At 41.5% G+C, this 21,557-nt stretch overlaps 1 pseudogene; it reads left to right on the top strand.

The window, feature by feature from the left end:
• The first annotated feature begins 1,227 nt into the window (after positions 1–1,227).
• On the top strand, positions 1,228–19,453 carry LOC135274838 (uncharacterized; annotated as a pseudogene).
• The last annotated feature ends 2,104 nt before the right edge of the window (positions 19,454–21,557 follow it).

Genomic DNA, 21,557 nt, shown 5'->3' with positions numbered 1-21,557 from the left:
AGACATTAGTTGTCTCAAAATCAATGTACTTTTCTTTCTCTGGTGAATAGATCATTTTTGTAATAGAATCCTTTAGGTTGGAAAAATAAGTTACTACATTTTTAATGTTCCTGCATTTAGATGGGTATGTACAATAATTTGAGTATGAGTAGAATGAACTCTCAGAGGACATATATCTCTTTCAGTTAGGATATATGTCAATCATTGTAACACCCCTGAAACCAGAGGTATACAATGCTATATAAGCTCTTCCACCTGGACGCCATTCCCATCTCCATCAGCTTTGTGAACCTTACCGACCTACTTCTCCCATGAGGCCAGACAACCATCCCCATCACCAATGCTCACCTGTCAGTCATGACCAATGGGAATCTGCATTTCTCTTACTGTCTGGTCAGGTCTGCACTGTGGAGGACTCCTTTACATTCATGGCCTCCTCCCCACCAGCAGCCCTGGGCCCCGAGGAGTTCTGTATTACTATTTCATATGATGTCAGTGAGCCTGGTCAGCAGTGTCGTCTGTTTGCAAATACAGGTAATGCTGCCAAGATATGTGCAGTGCCTCATCTATAATTATTAAAGTAGGGAGAGTTTGCAAATAAATTTTTCCCTTTTTAGTTGTCAATGCTATGATATCAGTCTTCGAAATAAAGCTTAAACAGTTATAAACAATTATTTCTTTACATGTCCTCTTTCTCCAGGTCTCTCCTATTTTATCTCATAAGCTTCCATAGTTGTACTGGGGGAAGGATGGCAACTTAGCTTTAAAGAATTTTATTTGCACCTCCAAGTGGGGACTTCACTGTACCCATGACTGAAAACCATTGATAGAAAATGAAAATGACAAATAGGGTAAGTTCTTAAAAGGAAACAGGTATTGAAAGTTGTATGTTTCCATGGCAAGAGAAAGTGCAGTAGTAGATAAGTTAGGAAATTAACATTTCATAAATGAATATAAAGATTTTAAACCTCAGTTGCCTGAAAGGTTGACTTAATTGTGTGTGAGTGTGTGTATTTAAAATGTATTTAATATGCCTTAGGTAGCAATGCTAATTCAAGTACTTGAGCAACCAAAGTGTTACAAATAATTCACTGAAATAAATTTTAGATAAAAAGAGCTTTATAACTGTCATCTAAAAGTTCTAATGAAATGCCAATTTGTTCTTTATGTTTTAACAGGAGCTTCTGTCAAGGAGGAAGACAACACGTTAGTCTCACCAGCACGGGTATGCCGAACCACTCCTTCACTTTCCTGCTCAGGGCAGATCACGTACAGCCAGCGATAGTTTATCTCCCCTTCACCATAGTGCCACCTGACCCCTCACTTTTGCAAGCATTTACAGCAGATGTTCCTTTATTTGTCACTGAAGACAACCTTGTGACCTCAGTTCTCTCTCAGGAAAGGCCTGTGGTTTCCTCAGGACTTGTGGCATGGGCAGAAACTTTAGGGAAACTGACCCAGACCAGATGGCAGAAAACACACCCCTGGGGACAGCACACTGGTGAAGAGGGTGGCAGAGTCTCTCCCACCAAGGTCATTTGGCAGCCAGCCACCACTAAAGTCAGCCCTAGGGCATGCACACAGCCCAGATAGAGCAGTTGCCCTCTGATGGATGTCATACCCTTGGCTGCCATGGTCTTCCTGCTGATAGTGGCTGCAGTGGCCTTGTGTGTCTGGCTGCTGAGCCGAAAGGTAGAAAAGGCAAAACCCCTTATCAAGCCCCAGACCAACTCGGAATACACAATCCTGTCATAGGCCAGAAAGGAGCATAACGGTTCCACTCTCACAGTGACACCTCTTCTGCAAATCTCCAGCAGCCCCCAATCTGTCTTTTCAGGGCCCCACAGTGTGAACAAATGTCTTCTCCAGTGGCCAAACCAGTGGACAAATGTGCTCCTTGGAAGACAGGGGTGAACCTGGACCCCAACATGGTCAAACTCTGCCAACAAACCAACCCAACGCTGAAGCACAACCAGCACTGGGTGTGGATTGAGGGCTCCCATTTCTTATTGACCACCTACCGTGTGCCAATCGCTGGGGTAGGCATTGGGATATAAAGGCAAATAAATGTCAGTTCCATCAACTGAGAAAAGCCAGGCCCTGCTAGTGATTCAGTGTTCAATCCTAGCTCCGTGGATCAGTTGTTCAATATATAAACCCTTTACTAAGGTGGTACAGAACGTGTTAGCCCCACTGAGAATGCCAGTATTAACTTGGGGCATAAAGTTTAAGGAGGAAAACTTTGAATACTTTTCATTGAGAATTCCCTCTGAGTGAGTGAGCAGGCAGTGCAAGAACCATTTCAGCATGTACAAGAGGTAATTTATCACATCATTGAGTATGTTTCTGTAATGTTTTTCTGTAATGTCTTTTCCTCCTTGGAGTCTCTAGGTTTGATTTCTTAATGCAGGAAATGCCTCAGTGCTCTAGGTAGTGTTGGGACAGTCTGGCCGTTTTGAAAGTATCCATCCACTTAATACATTGTTTCATTAAGAGGCTTTGTCTATTCTAATTTATAAAATTGAGCCTAGAATAGAAATATTATTTGAAACCCTATGGGACAGAAAAGTTTGTTGAATGTTTGTGTGATACCTCAATTTGGCTTAACTTTACAAGGAGTTAAAATAATAGTCCAGGCTCTGTGGCTTATGCCTATAATCCCAGCACTTTGGGAGGCCAAGGCAAGCAGATTGCTTTTGCCCAGGAGTTTAAGACTAGTCTGGGCAACATGGTAAAACCCTATATCTACAAATAAACAAACAAAATTAGCCAGGCATGGCGGCATGTGCCTGTAGTCCTAGCTACTCCGGAGGCTGAGGTAGGTAGATTGCTTGAGCCTGGGAAGTTTGGGTTGAAGTGAGCTGTGATTTACAAGACTCTGTCTCAAAAAAAAAATAGTAATGTAATAATAACAAATTCATATTTGAATTGTCTAATTGAGCCTGCAATTGGCCAACTGAAGCTTAGTTTCTGTAATTGTAAAATGAAGATATTAGTATTTGTATTGGGAATGCTTTGGGCTGCAAACCTGCAAGACATCCACTATCAGTGGTTTAGGTTGGAGATTGGCAAGCTTTTTCTGTAAAGAGTCACGTAGTAAATATTTTAGGCTTTGTAGGCCATATATATATACATATATGTATATGTATATATATTCTGTCATACAGTCTTCTTTGTTTCTTTTTAACAACATTTTAAAAATGTAAAAAGTAATTCTTAGTTCTTGGATTTGGTCCACATACCATAGTTTGCCAATCATTGATGCAGGCAAGAGATGTGTTGAATTATTTCAAGTAACGAGCATGCTGGGGGTGGGCATTATAAGATGGTTCAGTAGTTCAAGAATGGCAGCAAGGACCGAGCTCTTCAGTTCCTTCTGCTCTACCTTCCTTAAGCTGTTAACATTTCATTCTTTTATTTAATTTATTGCAATTGTAAGATGTTTGCTGAGAAACAAACAGAAATAGTAGTGGAGGAGAGAGAGAGGATGGAAAAATGGTTTTTTAAAAGAGACTCTTCTATTATTATTGTTATTTTTAATCTTATAAGAGGAGTTTCTCCCTAAATATTTTGTTTATCTCATTGTCTAGAAATGGGCGACATGACTTCTATCCCTTGACCAACCACTGGCAAAGGCAAATGGGGTCCTCATAACTGACAGTCTCTCCTGGGGCCGAGGGAGGAGTCTACCAATTCAGAGACCAATGGCTCAGCCCACCATGTAATTAGGAAAGGATGGGGGATAGCAATTAGATAGACAATGAATAGGTTCTATTAAAATATTATCCAAATATTGAAATACTTGGGAACCAAAGATTTTGATCTTTCAAATCAGTGTCTCATATCTCCTTTTCATGTTTTAATGATTTTTCTTGAAGCCAGAGGCCAGTGTTTCTCAATAGGGGTGGGGAGGGTCGTGATGGAGGTGTGTGCGAGGGGAGACGTGCCCCCCTAGAGTACATTTGGCAATGGTGAGGGACATTTGTGGTTTTCAGAGCTGATGGGGGAAGGATACTTCTTGCATCTAGTGGGTAGAAGCCAAGGAGGCTGTCAAACATACAAAAATGCATGGAACAGCCCTCACAACAAAGGTAGAAAATGCCAACAGTGCAGAGATTGAGAAACCCTGTTTAAGTCACAATGAAGAGTTTTCCCGTATACCCAATAAAGGATAAACTGATTACCAAGTCTAGGCAAAAAGTATATTCTAAAAACTTCATGGTGGAGTGAGAATCCCACAGCATATTTGGAGCTCTAATTGACTAGTGGTATACATTAACATTTAAAAAAGAGGATGTATTTAAAACCATGCAAAACTTGACAGCAGACTCATTTCTTCATATTACTTGTCTAAGGAAAATATTTGCCTTGTGTTAACAGGTGGAACATATCAGGAGATGAAAAATGAGAAAGAATATTCACAAAGGTAAAGATGGGGTCAAAGTGTTCCCAAAAGTCTAATGCCTCTAATAGGTTTCATATGGAAAAGGTTTTGTTCTCACCCCATCTTTTTTTCTGTTCATCTGAGTCGCACTTCCCTCCCAACTCAATTTTAACTGCTCTTTGGGAAAACGCACTTCACAATCTACAGAATAAATGAAATCATAGCATGTTTGGGCCTAGAGATGATTACCATGCCTTAGATACTTGGACCTAATGCCATGGACAACTGTGGCTGAAGAACATTTCTCTACTCTTCTTCCAAAAGTGCTTTTTTCCAGTGCGTCTGGACTTCTGAATTGTATAGTCCCTTTCAAGTGTTTTTGTTTAAAAGGAGGAGGAATGAGAGGCTTAACCCAAGCTTGGCTTGGTCATCATGCAACTCAGAATTGTTCTTAGGCCTGTTTTAATCTGGGCATTTAAAAGGAGTCCGATAGCAGTGTGCCTGAGTCTGCACATGCAGGGGAGGCTGAGGAGCATCTCTGAATCCAGTAAGTAGGTTTTGTTCCCCATCAGCTGGGCAGGGAGAATGCCTGCTCTTTGTGAAAAAGCCAGACATACTTGGCTCAGTGAGTATGTGGGCCTCTTCCTTGCTGCAGCCACAAGATCTCTGGAGCTAGGATTACCTGCCTGGTGAAACAAAACAGTCTGACTTCCCCTTTTCATTTTCCTGTTAATTTTGCAATTCCACACATAAAATGAGGCTGCCTTCTCATGGTCCACAAACATATGTTAGGCATCCATATTGGAAGGAGATACAGATACTTAAAAATAATAATTCATTTTATTGTTTGTGAGTGTGCCTGCTGGAGCCAGAATATCAGTGTGAGATCCAGATGTCAAACCTCAGTGGTTAATCAAATAATTAACAGAGAGCTTGGAAAGTTTTCTTCTAGAGACTCTGGAATATTCTACTGATTAACAGATGGGTTCAATTATAAGGAAATAATGCTTACCATTTGATGCTGGCTCAAAGTGTGAAAGAAATATTTTTGACGAAACTTCATTTAACATTGAAAATTGAAGTTTTAGAAATTGAAAAATCAGCCTGAAATGGCTTCTCCCATATGCAGAGGCATAACGAAATAGTTTTGACTGTTTATCATAATGGAGTCACTGTTTCTTAGCAAATGACTGGTGAATTAATAAGTGTATAGCAGAGGTTAATACCAGAAGATTGGCAGGTTTTTCCTTAAGAGAAGGTATACTCTATCTGGGCTAGTCTGGGAGTGGAGATTCTCTTATTTATTTATTTTTTTTGATCTCCTGCAAACATTTTTTCATATTAAGAGGTCTTGGCAGATTCCAACCTTTAGCTGTTCCTTCTCAAACATCTGGGTACATTTCCTTATAGTCCTGCATTAATTAGGGGAGGCGAGGGTGACACAGAAGCTGGCTGTACCCTCTGGTTCTTCAGATTTCTGGAGCTGAAGTGGACACATTTGGAGGGTAGATGGAAGGTGATGATACATATCAGGTGATGGATCCTGAATTTTGGATGGGACTGAGCTATCCACTCCTGTATCTTTCAGAGATATCATAGTTAATAATGAGGTTCAGCCCTGTGCGAGGAGAGGCGTGAGGATGAGTTGGCTGGGAGCCCACTGTTTGGCATGCTGGATGATGGATCTTTTGCTTACGATACTCGAAAACACAGCTGGCTGTTTCATAGAGACCCAGATGAGGCTGCCTTCTCATAAAGACCCACAGACATTTATTTGGCGCCTCATATATGTGAAAAGCTAGATCCTCCCCCTGGTCTGAAGATGCAAGATGCTATCCTGCAAGGATCTTTTTGGTTTGCTTCTTCTAGTAGGTTCTTCTACAGTCACACAAGAAGTGCCAGGACAGATGAGGGTATGGGAGAAAGAGGATAAAGACAGGCAGAGCTTAGGACAGGGCTTTATGTTTTCACTTCGAGTACTCATAGGTGAGTCCTGCCCATCCAGCGGGGCAGCAAGAGTTGGAGCACAATGGCCCACAGTGGCGTGCCCCCTGCCCTCCATGTTTCTCAGCCCAGCCTTGCACTCCCTTGGTGTGTCCCAGGTGTGGTGACACGGTAGAGTGGTTAAATAATCAACTCTGGGTCTGTTTTGGATCCTGGCCCTCTATTTCCTAGCAGTGTGACTTATTCAATTTCTCTGAACTTTAGTTTCATCAGCCAAAAATATGGAGATAATGATATTAGTACATACCTCTTCGGGTTTTGTTAGGATTTAGTGATAGAATCGCCTGACAGTAATAGAATAATAATAATTGTACAGTATTTTCAATGCCTCAGGCACTACACTAACTACTATAAAAGAATTTTCTTACCTAGGCTTTTGATGTGCTATTAAAGAACTAATCTATGACATCTCTGAATAAACCAGAGGCTCACGTTCTACCCAAAGTAGTGTATTACTGGTAGTGGAATTTCAGGTGAATGATTAGGATAGATGAGGTATGTTCAGGAAGGGAACTTCCCAAATGCTCTAACTCTACCTAGCATGCAGGGCCTTTTCCTTGGTCCTCACATAGGGATTTAGTAAGAAAATGGATGTAGGAAAGAGTATGTCAGGAACACTTGCAAGAGACAGACTCAAGCTGAGACAGATTGAGAGTTCTCTACCTTGTAGAGGGGGCTGAACCACTGATTAAATACCCAGCCCCATTCCCTTCCTGTTCAAGCAGGGATCAAATCTGTACAACCAGGCTCTGCATGGGAAATCCTTACCTGCTCTTCTCTCCTCCCAACCTGATTGTTCTCAGGCTTTCATCAATTGGTAATTACTTTTTAATTTCAGAATTAACAAAGGACTGTCACTTAAAAAAAAATCCTTAGAAAAATTAAGAGTATCCAACTATCACTATAATTCCATCTTTAAAGTAAGGACAGAATCTTAGAACAAAGAACTCAATGGTGGGAAGAACAGATTTTTATGAAAAATTCTCTCCTTTGTCCAGATTTGACTTTGGCCTTGGAAAATCTCAGGATACACCAGCAGGGTCAGGAATTCACCTCTGGAGGCCATGCTTATGGGTGCTTTAATCAGAGCAAAGGCAGAAGCTGGGGCAGAGGGGAACTCAGCCTCCTCAATGGTGGTGTTCTTTAGAAGGTGTGGTCAGGTATCCCTGGTACATGTGTGCATGTGTGGTGGGGAAAGAGTGGGAGAGGGAGTGAGAGGTAAATTTGCTGCTTAAGAGTCCAGACAATAGCAGTTCCATGGGTGTACAACCTGTGCTGCCACACAGGGCCCATTCTCAGAAGGGCTTTGGGTTTGGTTGAATGCTCTGTGTCACCATCTTGAAATTAGAATAATTTTTGAACAAGAGGCCCCACATTTTCATTTTTCACTGGGCCCCACAAATTATGCAGATGTTTCTGAGTCCTCATAGAATTTACTTGATACTTGCATCAGACACCTCTTCAGCACAGTTTAGAGTTCTCTCCACTTTGCATCTGACTCTAACCATAGCTGTGGCTACAAGTTTCAAGCATGTTTGCAGCTGTGAGCATGCCCTGTGCTACCCACCCCAGGGCTCCTCTCTCTCCACTGTATGACTGTGGGAACTTGGGCTTACACCACCCCAAAGTAGGGAGAGTTAATTCTCCCTGGAATTGCTCTGGTCCAGTGGAAAAGTGGAGCCTATGGATAAATGCTTCCTCCTTTCATCTCCCGTGAACAGTTCTGAAATTTATTCTCTAAGGCTTCTCAGAACATCCTGAAGATTGAGCATAATACGTTGGTGTGTGGACTCTTTTCTTTCCCTGTTTATCATCCCTGTCCCTCACTCCTGTTCCCACCCACAGATGAGTCTTTGCTTTTGAGGAAACCCACACTAAGACAATAGTTGACATTCTCCCTGATGGTGACCTCTAGGATTACAGACTCTGGGGCCAGGGATCCATTGCCTATTGACTCTTGCATGACCCTTAGGTACACAGTTATGTCTGGGTCACTTGCCTCCAGGAGCCCCTTTCAACCGGGCCTGTTGCCTGCTGCAGCTAAGGTCTGTGAAGACACTGCTTTCTGCCTGCAGTTGGGAGCCAGGGGCACTTGTACCCACAAGAGACTCTGGCCCAACATGATTCTCTTGGAATCATGCTGAGGGACAGGCATTCACTGAACTGTCTTCTAGCTGAACACCTACTTACTCTTCAGTGCAGTTTCTCTGCTGGTCATGTTGGGCCCCAGAAACAATAACCCTTTTATCCCAACTTTTAGCAAGACCAAGATTTATTGTATTTTGTAAGATTTTAGAAAGGCTTCTTTTCATTTCAACATGATTCATGCTTCTGCAAAGACATTTGCTCTGTTCTTTAAAATAATAGCTCTATTGAGATATTTATATACCATAAAATCCACCCAAAGTATTCAATTCAATAGTTTTCAATATTTTCAGAGTTATACAATCATTACCACAGTCAATTTTAGAACATTTTTTTTTACCCCCAAAGAATTCTTGTACCCATAGCAGTCACTTACCATTTACTCCCAGTTCCTCCACCTCTAAGCAGCTACTTACCTACTTTGTTTCTGTAACTTTGCCTATTCTGGATATTTCATATACACTCATGCACTGAGTAACCACATTTCAGTCAATAACAGACCACATATATAGTGGTGGTCGCATGAGATTATAATGAAGCTGAAAAATTTTTATTGCACAAATACCTACCATGTGTTACAATTGCCTACAGTATTCAGTACAGTAATATTCTGGACAGGTTTGTAGCCTAGGAGCAATAGACTATACAATATAACCTGGATATGTAGTAGGCTATGCCATCTAGGTTTGAGTAAGAACACTCTGTAATGTTTGTACAACACTGAAATGGCCTAACAGTGCATTTCTCAAAATGTAGCACTATCCTTAAATAACTCGTGACTGTATATAGAATCGTACAATACATAGTCCTTTGTGATCACCTTTTTCAGATAGCATAATATTTTCAACGTTCATCTATGTTATAGCATGTAACAGTTTTTTGTTTTTTTTTTTAAGAAAGAAAGAGAAAGGGGGAGAGAGAACAGGATTCTTGCTCTATTGCCCAGGCTGGAATGCAATCTAAAAATAGGTATTAAAAACCTCTTTTATGCCAATAATTGTGCTTAACAACGGAGACAGGAAGGAATAAGGGAAGAAAGTAACAAACAAACAGCCAACCGATATTTCATTTAAGTCTGTGAAATGCTATGCAAATGCTGAAGAGTGATTTACTTCCAATTTTCCATTGTATGTGGTCACTTTCAAAATAGGTGTAATGTGATATTGAGAAAAATGTATGCTCTGTGGACCTGGGGTGGAGAATTCAATAAACATTCACTAAGTTTACTTATTCCAGGTCTAAGTTCAAATCATAGATGTCCCTATTAATTTTCTGTCATTGATCTGTCAAATATTAACAATGTGGTGTCAAAATCTCCCACTATTATTGTGTGGGAGTCCAGTTCTCTTTATAAGTCATTAAGAACTTGTCTTATGTATCTGGGTGCTCCTGTATTGGGTTCATATATATTTATAATCATTAACTCCTGTTGTTGCATTGATCCTTTTACCATTATGTAATGTCCTTCTTTGTTTCTTTTAGTCTTTGTTACTATTAAAGTCTATTTTGTGAGAGACGAAAGTTACAACTCCTGTTTTTTTTTTTCTTTTTTTTTTTACTCTCCATTTAATTGGGGAATCTTCCTCCATCCCTTTGTTTTGAGTCTTTGTATGTTGTTGCTTGTGAAATAGATCTGGATACAGCGTACCGATGGGTTTTGACTTTTTATTCGATTTACCTGTCTGTGTCTTTCACTGGGGCATTTAATCCATTTAAATTTAGAATTAATATTAATATTTGTGAGTTCAATATTGTCATTTAATGCTAGCTGGCTATTTTGCCCATTAGTTGATGTAGATTCTTCATTATAGAGATACTCCTTACGTTTTGTTAAGTTTTTGGGATGACTGATACTGGTTGTTCCTTTCTGTTTGTAGTGCTTCTTTCAGAAGCTCTTGTAAAGCAGGCCTGGTGGTGATGAAATCGCTGAGTGCTTGCTTGTTTGTGAAAAATTTTCTTTTTCCTTTGCTTATAAAGCTTAGTTTGGCGGGATATGAGATTTTGGGTTGAAAATTCTTTTCTTTGAGGTTATTGAATATTGACCCCCACTCTCTTCTAGTTTGTAGGGTTTCTGGTGAGAGGTCTGCTGTGAGTCTGATAGGCTTCCCTTTATGGGTAATGTGACCTTTCTCTCTAGCTGCCCTTAGAATTTTCTCCTTTATTTCAACCCTAATGAATCTAGTGATTATGTGTCTTGGAGTTGCTCTACTTGAGAAAAGCTTTGTGGTGTTCTCTGGATTAGCTGGAGTTGAGTATTGTCCTGCCTTACTAGATTAGGAAAGTTTTCCTGAATAATATCCTGAAGAATATTTTCCAACTTGGATTCATTCTCTTCATGACATTCAGGTATACCTATCGATCGTAAATTAGGTCTTTTCACATAGTCCCATATTTCTTGGAGACTTTGCTCATTCCTTTTTACTCTTTCTTCTCTAATCTTGTCTTCTCGTTTCATTTCATTAAGTTGGTCTTCGACCTCTGATATCCTTTGTTCTGCTTGATCAATTCAACTGTTAAAACCTGTGCATACTTCACGGAGTTCTCGTATTGTATTCTTCAGTTCCATTAATTCACTTATATTCCTCTCTAAATTGTCTATTCTCGTTAGGATTTCTTCAAACCTTTTTTCAAGGTTCTTAGTTTCTTTACATTGGGCTAGAACATGTTCTTTTAACTCACTAAAGTTCCTTATTATCCATTTTCTAAAGCCTAAATCTGTTAATGGATTTAGGCTCACTCGTTCTCCATCAGGCCTTGTTCTTTTGTTGATGGGCAACTGTGATTACCTGTAGAAGGAGAGGCATTCTGATCTTGGGTATTCTCAGCCTTTTTACACTAGTTTCTTCCCTTCATTGTGAGTTCATCCACCCGTCGTTTTTGTAATTACCTACTTTCAAATTAGGTCTCTGAGTGGACGTCCAACTTGTTGATTCCCAGCGCTGAAATCTGAGCAACCCACTACACCGGCCAAAACAGTGGCATCAAGATTCGTGGTGCTTTTCTGCCTGGGAATCTCCAGTCTGGCTTCCCTCTTGAATCCCTTCTTCAATCAGGTAAACGGGCGACTCTGCCTTCCCGGAGCTCCAAACATCGATCAGTCCCATTTACTCTGCACCAAGAACCGCTGCGCCGGGGTGCTGGCAAAACCACGACGCCAGCCACAAGTGTTGCCCTGGCAACTCATGGGGCTCCTCCGCTGGGAATCTTCTGGTCCATGGGTAACAAAAATTCGTCTGAAAGTGTGGCATCCTCTCGTTCTGTGCGTTTTCTCTGGGAGCTACAATCCCGAGCTGCTAGTGATCAGCCATCTTGGATCTCTCTGTGTCAGCATGTAACGGTTTTTGTTTATGGCTGAGTAATATTTTGTTGCATGGGTATACCACATTTTATTTATTCATTCATCAATTAATGAACATTAGATTTGTTTCCGCTTTTTGGCTATTATGAATAATTCTATGTGAATATTCATGTGCATGTTTTTGTGTGGGTATGTATTTTCCTTTCTCTTACACCCAGAAATGAAATTGATGGTTCATATGATAACACTATGTTTAATCATTTGAGCAACTTCCAGACTGTTTTCCAAAGTGACTACCATATTTTCCATTTCCACCAGCAGTGTATGAGGGCTCCAATTTCTCCACATCCTCACTGTACCAGTTTTTTATTTTAGCCATCCTAGTGGGTGTGAAGTGGTATCTTACTGTGGCTTTGCATTTCCCTGCTAGCTAACAGTGTTTAACATCTTCTCATGTTCTTACTGGCTATTTGCATGTCTTCTTTGGAAAACTGTCTATTCATATAATTTGGCCATTTAAAAATTGGGTTATTTGCCTTTTTTTATTGATTTGTAGGCATTCTTTATATATTGTATACTAACCTTTATCAGATATATATTATACAAAAATTTTCTTCCATTCTGTGGGTTGTCTTCTCACTTTCTTGATGGTGTTCTTTGAAGAAGAAAAGTTTTTTAATTTTTTTAGTATCCAATTTACCTTTTTTGTTTCTTGTACTTTTAATGTTATATCTAAGAAGCCATTTCCTATTCAAAGTCATCAAGATTTGTGTTCATGCTTTCTTCTGAGAGTTTTGTAATTTTAGCTCTTAAAATGAGATGCTTGACCCATTTTAAGTTAATTTTTATGTATAGTGTATACAGCGTGAAGTAGTGATGCAACTTCATTGTATTGCATATAGATATGTAGTTGCCTCAGCATCACGTGTTAGAAAAACCATTCTTTTCCCATTTAATTGTATTTGTGATCTTTCAAAAAGGAATTGATCATGAATGTGAGGGATTGTTTGTACACTCCCAATTCTATTCCATTGATCTATATGTTTCTCTTTATGCCAGTAGCAACCGATCTTGATTACTATAAGTTTTGAAATCATGAAGTATGAGCTATCCAACTTTGTTCTGTTCATTTTCAAGATTCTTTGAGCTATTCTGGATTTCTTCTGTTTCCATACGAACTTTAGAATCAGCTTGTCAATTTCTGCAAAGAAGGCAACTGAGATTTTTTTTCTGAGATTGCATTGGCATTGTAGTAAATTTGGAGATTATTGAATTTTTTTTTTTTTTTTTTTTAATGGAGACGGGCTTTCACCATGTTGGCCAGGATGGTGTCCATCTCTTGAACTTGTGACCCACCCGCCTCAGCCTCCCAAAGTGCTGGGATTACAGGCGTGAGCCACCGCGCCTGGTGAGACTATTTAATCTTAACAGTATTAAGTTTTTTCATCCATAAATATGAAATGTCTTTTCATTTATTTAGGTCTTTAATTTCTTTCAATAATGTATTGTCATTTTCAATGTATAAGACCTGCATTTCCTTGGTTAAATTTATTCCTAAGTAATTTATTCTTTTCGATGCTATTATAAATGGAATGTTTTCTTAATTTAATTTTGGGTTGTTTATATCTGTGCAGAAATACAGCTAATTTTTTTACATATTGAACGTCCCTAATGCAAAATGCTCCAAAATTCAAAACTTTTTGAGTGCCAACGTGATGCTCAAAGATCATGCTCAAAGGAAATCCTCATTGTAGCACTTTGAATTTTGAGATTAGGGATGCTCAACTGGCATGTATATGCCAATATTCCAAAGTCCAAACAAATTTGCAATCCTGAACAATTCTGATCCCAAGCATTTTGAATAACGGATTCCCAACCTGTATATCAATCTTGTAACCTGCTACTTGGTTTAAATCTTTTATTAGTTTTAATTGTTTCTTAGTGGATTCCTCAGAATTTTGTATATACAAGGTCATGTCCTCTGCAAATAAAGATACTTTCATTTCTTCCTTTCTAGCTGGGTGCCTTTTATTTACCTTCTTGCCCAATTACCCTTGCTAGAACCTGCAGTATGATGTTGAATAGAAGTGGTGAGAGTGGGTTTTTGTGTCTTGTTCTTCATCTTAGGAGAAACTTCTTTCTCTTTCTATTAAGTATATTACTAGCTGTGAATTTTTTTATAGGTGCCTTTTATCAGATTGAAGAAATTCTCTTTCATTCCTAGTTTGTTGAGTGTGTGTTTTTTTTAATCATAAGGGGTGTTGTGTTTTGTCAAATGCTTTTTCTGCATCTATTGAGATGATCATGTGTTTTTTGTTCTTTATTCTGTTGGCATAGCATGTTACAGTCATTGATTTTTAAATGTTAAACCCACCAATCCCACTTGATCATGGTGTATAATCCTTTGCATATATTGCTGTATTTTGGTTTGCTAGTATTTTTTTGTGAGTTTTCCACCCACGATTTTATCACTCTTGCTGTAAACCTCTGACTTTAGGGACATGAACTCAAACAGAAGAAGGTGTGCTGAATAGACATCAAAGATTTTTTTATCCAGGGAAGTTGTTGTGAAACAGAAGTAGAATGGATTGGGGCATTTAAAATGTTTGAGTCTATAAAGAGAAAGCTGAGATATTTTGTCTTGGTTTAGTGCACAGATCACATTTAGAATAGTAGCTGGCATTTGAGTAGGTCTCTGGGGCAGAAGAATCTACCAGAACTATGATGGAGGAGTTGCCTATATGCTGTTCTGTGCTATTTGGCTGTGTCAGCTGCTGCCCCTACCACAGCCCATCCCAGATGAGAGTCAAGGTTAGGTTGTTCTAGGAAGTTGGGAGAGCCAGGAAGGATCATGCAAGCTTTGTTTTCTTTGAGGATGGAACTTGTGAGCATTGCTAACATGGAAGAGTCTACTGAAATAGCAAGACAATAGATATCACAATTCAAAGCCAAGGCCTTCAGTACAATGTAATATTTCTAAAAGAAATGACAGAAAACACGTTAGATGACTCTTTAACCCCTCATTCACATTTTGGATGGAAGAGACTCAGGAATTAGAAGCTGGTGAAGAAAAATTTAGAGAGAACTGCTCTTTTGCCTGAGTGTTACCTGACCTCTGCCCTCAATGGAAGAGATAGGAGTGCTTGAGTGTTAACTTAAGCTTAGGAAAAGAGGTTTCAAGGGGCCTCTATGGAGACCTTAGTGTATGTTCCCTGCATCTGAGGAACACAGAATTATCTAAGGGGAAGGGATAGAATGACTAGTTGCTTGACAGTGACATAATGAATAAGTGTTCAGGGCTGGAGGCCTGATCTTCTGGGGTCTGTCAGGCCAATGAGAAAATATGTGAATGTTTTATTTATACCAGAAATCCAGAATCCAGAGTATAAGCCAGCGTGAAATCATCTTAGATCCCATTGAAGAGGGTGGTCTAGAGGGGGATAGAGACCTAAGACCTAAGCAAAGAGAAGTTAGGAAACTGCCAGATTTCTAGGGGATGAGCACAAAGAAAGCAACCAGCCAGAAAACAGTTGCATTTTCTCTGCCAGGGGAATTTTTGAGGAGAGATCTCCAAAATCTCAGAGGAACTATGTTAGAGCTCACAAGAAAGTCAGCTTTCAACATCTGCAAACACAGAGATCCAAAATTCTAAACCTTATGGAAGCAACAGTCGAGTAGAATCTTCTGCTCCCCTGACCTACTCATCTTTACTGAGCTTGAACCCTGAAGGGGTTGAAACTATGATGAGCCAAAAGAGAGAGATCAAATAGGAGGGAAGAGAGAGTCTTTCCTCCCTTGACAGGCCCAAATTATAAGAGTGGGGAAAGCCTCAACCTAAATGCAAACTTGAAATTTTGACTATTCCATGAGGCTGGACATTTTAATGCTAATCTGAAGTTGTAATTTATGACTCGAAGTGACTCTAGAACTGTGTGTATTGGATCAGGAAATTCTTGAGGACTTCCTCTATCCCTGTCTTATACAGTAGGCTTGATCCTGCAGAGCCAACTGAAAGGGGCATTGGGAGGCAAAAATTTTCTGCTTACCCTCTGTCCTGCTTGTTCAGCTTAATCTTTACATGAGAATGATACATTTCTGTTTACTAAAATCTTACCTCTCCTACAGGGCTGAGTGCCGGATGCTGTTGACTTTCATTTCAAAATTTGATTTCTCTAAACTAATACCCTATCTACATTTTACTTCCTCCAAAGGGCCTTGTCTGACCACTTCAGTTAGATGTGCCCTCAACCATCATAATGGATATTTGCCCTTTTTGGCCACTGAGCATCAGAACTACCTTCCTATGTCTGAGAAATGTCCTCTTTATGAGGGGGAACCAGCATCCAGGAATAGAAACTGAAATGCCAGATACTTCCATTCCAGCCTCCCTGCAGCTCATGTACAAATATGTTGCCTAAATCAGAAGCCAGCAATGGAAAGAAGCAGGGGCTGTCCCCAATCTATTCTGGTGCCAGGTGACAGTAGCAGAAGCTACATCTAATTTCCAGAGGCAACAATGACAGAGAATGTGCCCAATGTTGTTGTTGGTGGTGAAGCCTGTAATATCTGCACCCAGTGGTAGCCACAGTCTTTGTCAGACCAGTTCTGCAGTAAACATTTGATAATAGTTCCTGGATCTGTAGGCACCAAGACCATAGCCATCAGATAATTTCAGATTTACAAAAAAGTTGCAAAGATGGTACAGAGAATCCCCATGTGCCCTCACCCAGCTTCCTCTGATGTTAACATCTTGTGGAACCATGGTACCGTTATCAGAACTAAGAATCCACTACTGGTAGAACACTGCTTTCTAAACTGCACACTCTATTTTTATTTCCACCGACTTTTTCACTACAATGCCTATTATAATCCCTGCAAAACCACTGTCCTGAATACTAGGGCTAGCAACAGCAGGAAGCTGTTACTACGTCTCCTTCAGAAAGGATAAAAGGAAGGGTTGGCTCCGGGAACTTGGAGGGTGTGGCTGCTGGGAGCTGTGGCCTTCAGCAGATAGACGTAGCAAGCCTTGCTAGAGTGCTGGAAAGAGGGAGGGAGCTGGGGAACAGGTACTCCCATGTCACTGTCAGGTCTTTTTCTGATCTTCTGCCTATGGCTTTTATTGACTGAACCCAACCAGAAGCCATAGGGCTAAGTTGCTCTTGATTCAGCCCACAGAGAGCAGCTTCCCAGGGCAGACAGCAGGGTGGACAGTGGATCTGGAGGTGCACATGGAAGGCGTCCAGTACAGGACAGACAGGTGATGTGTGCCAAGTCAGCCTAGAAGCCCGCTTTCCTGACTGGAATCGTCATGCTCCTTCCTCACCACACTGCTGCCTTCTCATTTTCTCCTGGTCTAGGCTGCTTCAAGGTTCTTTTTGTTACAGATGAAAGGAAAAGCTTAGAGTTTTGCAAACTGCAAGGGACTCATTTTGGCCTACATTCCACACGCTCTACAACGCAGAAAGCCCTGGACCTTCTCTCCTGCTTTTCTCGGGTTTCCTCCCAGCTCTGGAAGCCAGAAGTCTATCTTGAGTCCCCACCATCCTGACCCCCGGTGGCCCTACTTTAAACAGAGGGCTTTGCTGAGCGGTTCCTTCTAATGAGCACAGGAAAGCCCCCAATAATTTTTGTGCGTGTATGCAATGGAAAAAGAAGCCTCGTGTTGCTTTCTGAGTAAGTGAGGTTTGCTTTCTTCCTGGAAAGAGTTTTCTTCTCTCTGCTGTTATTGCCACGGTCAATTGAAATCTAGGAAGCTGCTTTCAGAAATCTTCGATGCTTTGGAATGTAATTGAAAACAACTGTTCTGCTTCTACTAAAACTTATTCTGCTTCTACTGGAACCAATATTGCCAACCAATCAAGGAGAGGGTGAGGGAGAAATGGTTTGGACAAGGGGAGGGGGAGATGGTGGTTGAGCCAGAGCAGAATAAAAGACAAGGTTTATAGGTTAGAAGAAAAAATATGTAATTTGAGGTTTCCACATAGAATATATTTCCATCTGAGTTGCCCTGATGGCAAAATAGGTTATGAAGTAGAAAATCTGGGTGACTTTTTAGAGTGACAACATAGTGTCAGATTCAGGCAGCGATAAGACAAGTCCAGAGCAGGACTGGAACCCTAGACTTCGAAGAGCAAGTGAGGTTAGAGACAAGTGTTTACCCTGCCTGCTCTAAAGAGGAGATGGGGAGAATATTTCACAGAGCCATGAGGAAGACGCAGGGGATGTGCTCCGAGCTTTCAGAAGGAACCCTGCCATTGACTTTCCAGTCATCAGTCTCACTTCAAGAAGGCAGATTAGAATACTCCTCCCAACATAGCCTTTGCCTTCTGTTTCCTACAGGCCTCATATTCTCTGGCCTTAGACTTTCTGTATGAGTCATAATTTTCTTCCAGGCAAATGACCCATACCAAGTACAGATGCCCACTGGGTCTTTGCCAGGTAGGTCTACACTTGGAATGTGTCCCTCCTTGAGCAAAGTACTTCCAACCCTCCAGGTAGAGTGGTTGGGGAGTCTCCCAGTAGATCTGACACACATTCTCCAGTGCCTTGAAGGATACAGAGGATTTGGGGGCTAATTTTAGGAGATGGGGCTCTTACATGCCTTTCCTTAGAAGAGCTAGAACATATTCCTCATTTCACTGGAAAGATATCAGAGTCGATCACATTCAGGAGCATTAAAAAGAGGACATTGGAGGTAAGATTACAACTATTTCTTCTTAGAGCTTTTTATGGTTATAACACTAGGCATGAATGTAAGCTGATGCCAAGCCCTTTGGATAAATATTTTAGCTGAGAATCTGGGCCTCTGAGAAGTCAACAACAGGCTGGACCCTGGATAAGTATCTGAGGGGCAACTCCCCCTTTTCTGGTCTCCCATAAGACTCTGTAGTCCCAATTAATTTCCAAATGTAAACATTCCTGTTGTTGTGGAACTTATGAGAGGCACATAATAACTAACACTTAGGGGGCCAGATGCAGTGGCTCACACCTGTAATCCTAGCACTTTAGGAGGCTGAAGCAGATGAATCACTTAAATCCAGGAGTTCGAGACCAGCCTGGGAAACATGGCAAAACCCTGTCTCTTCAAGAAATACAAAAATCAGCTGGGTGTGGTGGCACACATTGGTAGTCCCAGCTACTTGGGAGGCTAAGAGGTAGGAGGATCGCTTGAGCCCAGGAGGTCGAGGCTGCAGTGAGCAGTGATCACACCACTGTACTCAAGTCTGGGTGACAGAGTGAGACCTTGTCTCAAAAAACAAAAGCTAACATTTAGGATAGTGCCAAGCATTTAGTAAGTATTCAATATTTTACATGTTTTAACTCATTTAATTGTCACATTCTGTAAAGTACAAACTGCTACACAGTTTTCTCATTGGTCAAATTTAAAGAAAGAGGCCAAGTAACTTGTTCAAGTTCATGTAACTAGTAAACTTTATGGATGTTATGAAGAGCTTCTCAGATCTGCCTATTTCCAGAATGAAGGATTCATACCTCCAGCTGGTGGGAGTGTGGCTGACAGCCAACACAGCCAGCTGTCTTTGGCACTGGCCTTGGCTGAAGAGAGCCACCAGGCTGAGGGCCATGCTCATTTCCCAGGGCAGCCCATGTCAGTGATTGATTGACACAGGGGTACAAAGGCTCAGCCCCTTATTCCATCTCAAGATAATTCCGATGGTCCACCTCAGCTTCAGAGTCCCTCAAGTGTTGGCTCAGGCCTTTGCAGAGACTTCTCCCTCTGCCCAGTTCTGCTTCTCTCCTTTTCTTTCCATAGCAGTTGATCCCAGGAGCACTCCCTAGTAAACCTCCTACCCTGTAAACATCAGCTCAGAGTCTGCTTCCCCAGGAACCCAAGACTCGACAGTGCTGGAGCTGCAATTCAAGCTTGGGCCGCTGGCTCCATAGGCCGGGCTCTTCAGTGCCTTCTACTGACTCTCAAGAGAGGTATTACTGTTAAAGTTGGGAGAGACCTTAAAAGTCTGGTAGTACAACCCCGTGTTAGTGCCTAAAAATCAAAATTCTCTTTAAAGAGAGAGTGTCTTGACAATAGCAGATCCTCTGTGTTTGTTCATTGAGAGAGGATGTATGCATGTGTGTAAGGGCGAAGAAATTAGGAGGTTCCCTCTGCACCCACATCTGTTTCCATACGAGGAGTGATTTGTTGCTGCTGTTACTTAGCAGAATTGAGATTTCCTATGGTTTTCTGATGATCTTCTAAGAGCATGAGCTCAGCGAAGGTTGAGCTCCTGAGAATTGATATCCACGAAGTGATACTGCAAGGAGTAGGCACTAGAAGAAGGGCAGAAGCCACCACTGCTTTCTCCATTAGGCTGTGGAGTCCTTGGTGAAATGTTGAGATATCATCTGTATTCTGTCTTCACAAGTCACAAGCTCATAGAATTGTGTCTTTTGGGCCCAGAAAGAACCCTGTGGGTCATGCAACCCCTTGTCTTCTACAGATGAGGACACGGAAGTAGGAAGGAGCAGAGTTTCCCCAGCTAGTCAGGGACAGAAGTGACTCTGGAGCCCTGAGCCTGGGTTACCACTCAAGGCTCTTTCTAGCACTCTGCTCTTCTATTTGAAAAGTTCTTGAAACAGATCCAGTATTATGAGTGTGTCACAGTGATTATTCCATAAGCACCTCTAACGCTTCCTGGCTTCCTTTGCATTTAAGTCGAAATCATGTGAGCATCCTGTCATTGCACTGTGATCAGAAGTGGAGTGCATGTGTTCTTCAGGCCAGTGAGTTCAGATTGGTCTTCCTCTTCTATTCTTTATGTGCACTCAAGCAGGGACCTTGGAGACCAAGTGGAACTTAGGTCAAAGCTACAAGATAGAGAAAGGCATCCCAACCCATATGAGACTTTATGTGAACAAGAAATTGCTGTCTTAATCCATTGGGATTTCAGTAGTTTGACCTTTATGGCAATTAAGATTCACTACCCCAGGTCAATAGGCTTCTACCTCTGGGCCAGCTTGCCTGAACAGGACATAACAAGCAAGGTCGGCAATGGCAGCTTGACATCTGGAAAAAACCAACAGGGATGTGACAGTGCTTGGACACTCTTCTCAACTAAGAAGCAGAGGCCTGAGAGATGGCAGGAGTTTCAAGATTGAGATAAGAATGGTAGTTGCTGGCTAAGTGTACCTCCCCACTCTTCTTCTGGAAGTCAGGTTCCCATGGACACAGAGAAGGCTGGGTCAGGCAGCACTCACATGTTCTCTATCTCAGTTCTCTCTCTACATCCAGGGGTGGGTTGTGGCCACATGCCTTTTCGGCCTGAGCCCAGCTGCACAGTCCCCCTTGCAAGAGTGCTAGGAACCGATAAGAGGAACTGATCCAGTACCACTTCTCTCTGAAACCTCTGCTCCAGGCCCCACTTCATGTTCCCACCTGCCATGGGCTTGGAGGACCTGATTCTGAACTAAGAACTCACACCACTTTCCCCTGGTGGGCACAGCTCTGGCTCTAGACAGAAGCCCGAAGAAAGACAGAGGAAAGGCAAGGCATCCTCTCTACTGGGCTGTTGGTTTTGTGGCTACCACTGGGTGACTTTTGGCTCTGGAACCTCAAATTAATATGTGGATTGCTGGCCCTAGTGTTGAATTCTGGCCAGCTGGCCTTGTTGTACTTGCATTTCCTGGCACTGCGCCTGGCATGCCTACAGCAGCATGGCCCATTGTTGGAGGGCTGGGTTGTCTGTGCCTGGTCTTTTCCGCTGCTGGTGT

Source organism: Aotus nancymaae, unplaced genomic scaffold (genome assembly GCF_030222135.1).
Source record: "Aotus nancymaae isolate 86718 unplaced genomic scaffold, 86718_ANA_hifiasm-v0.15.2.pri h1tg000014l, whole genome shotgun sequence".
Classification (NCBI taxonomy): Eukaryota; Metazoa; Chordata; class Mammalia; order Primates; family Aotidae; genus Aotus; species Aotus nancymaae.
The sequence above is the reverse complement of the archived record's forward strand: the minus strand, read 5'-3'. Positions and strand labels throughout refer to the sequence as shown.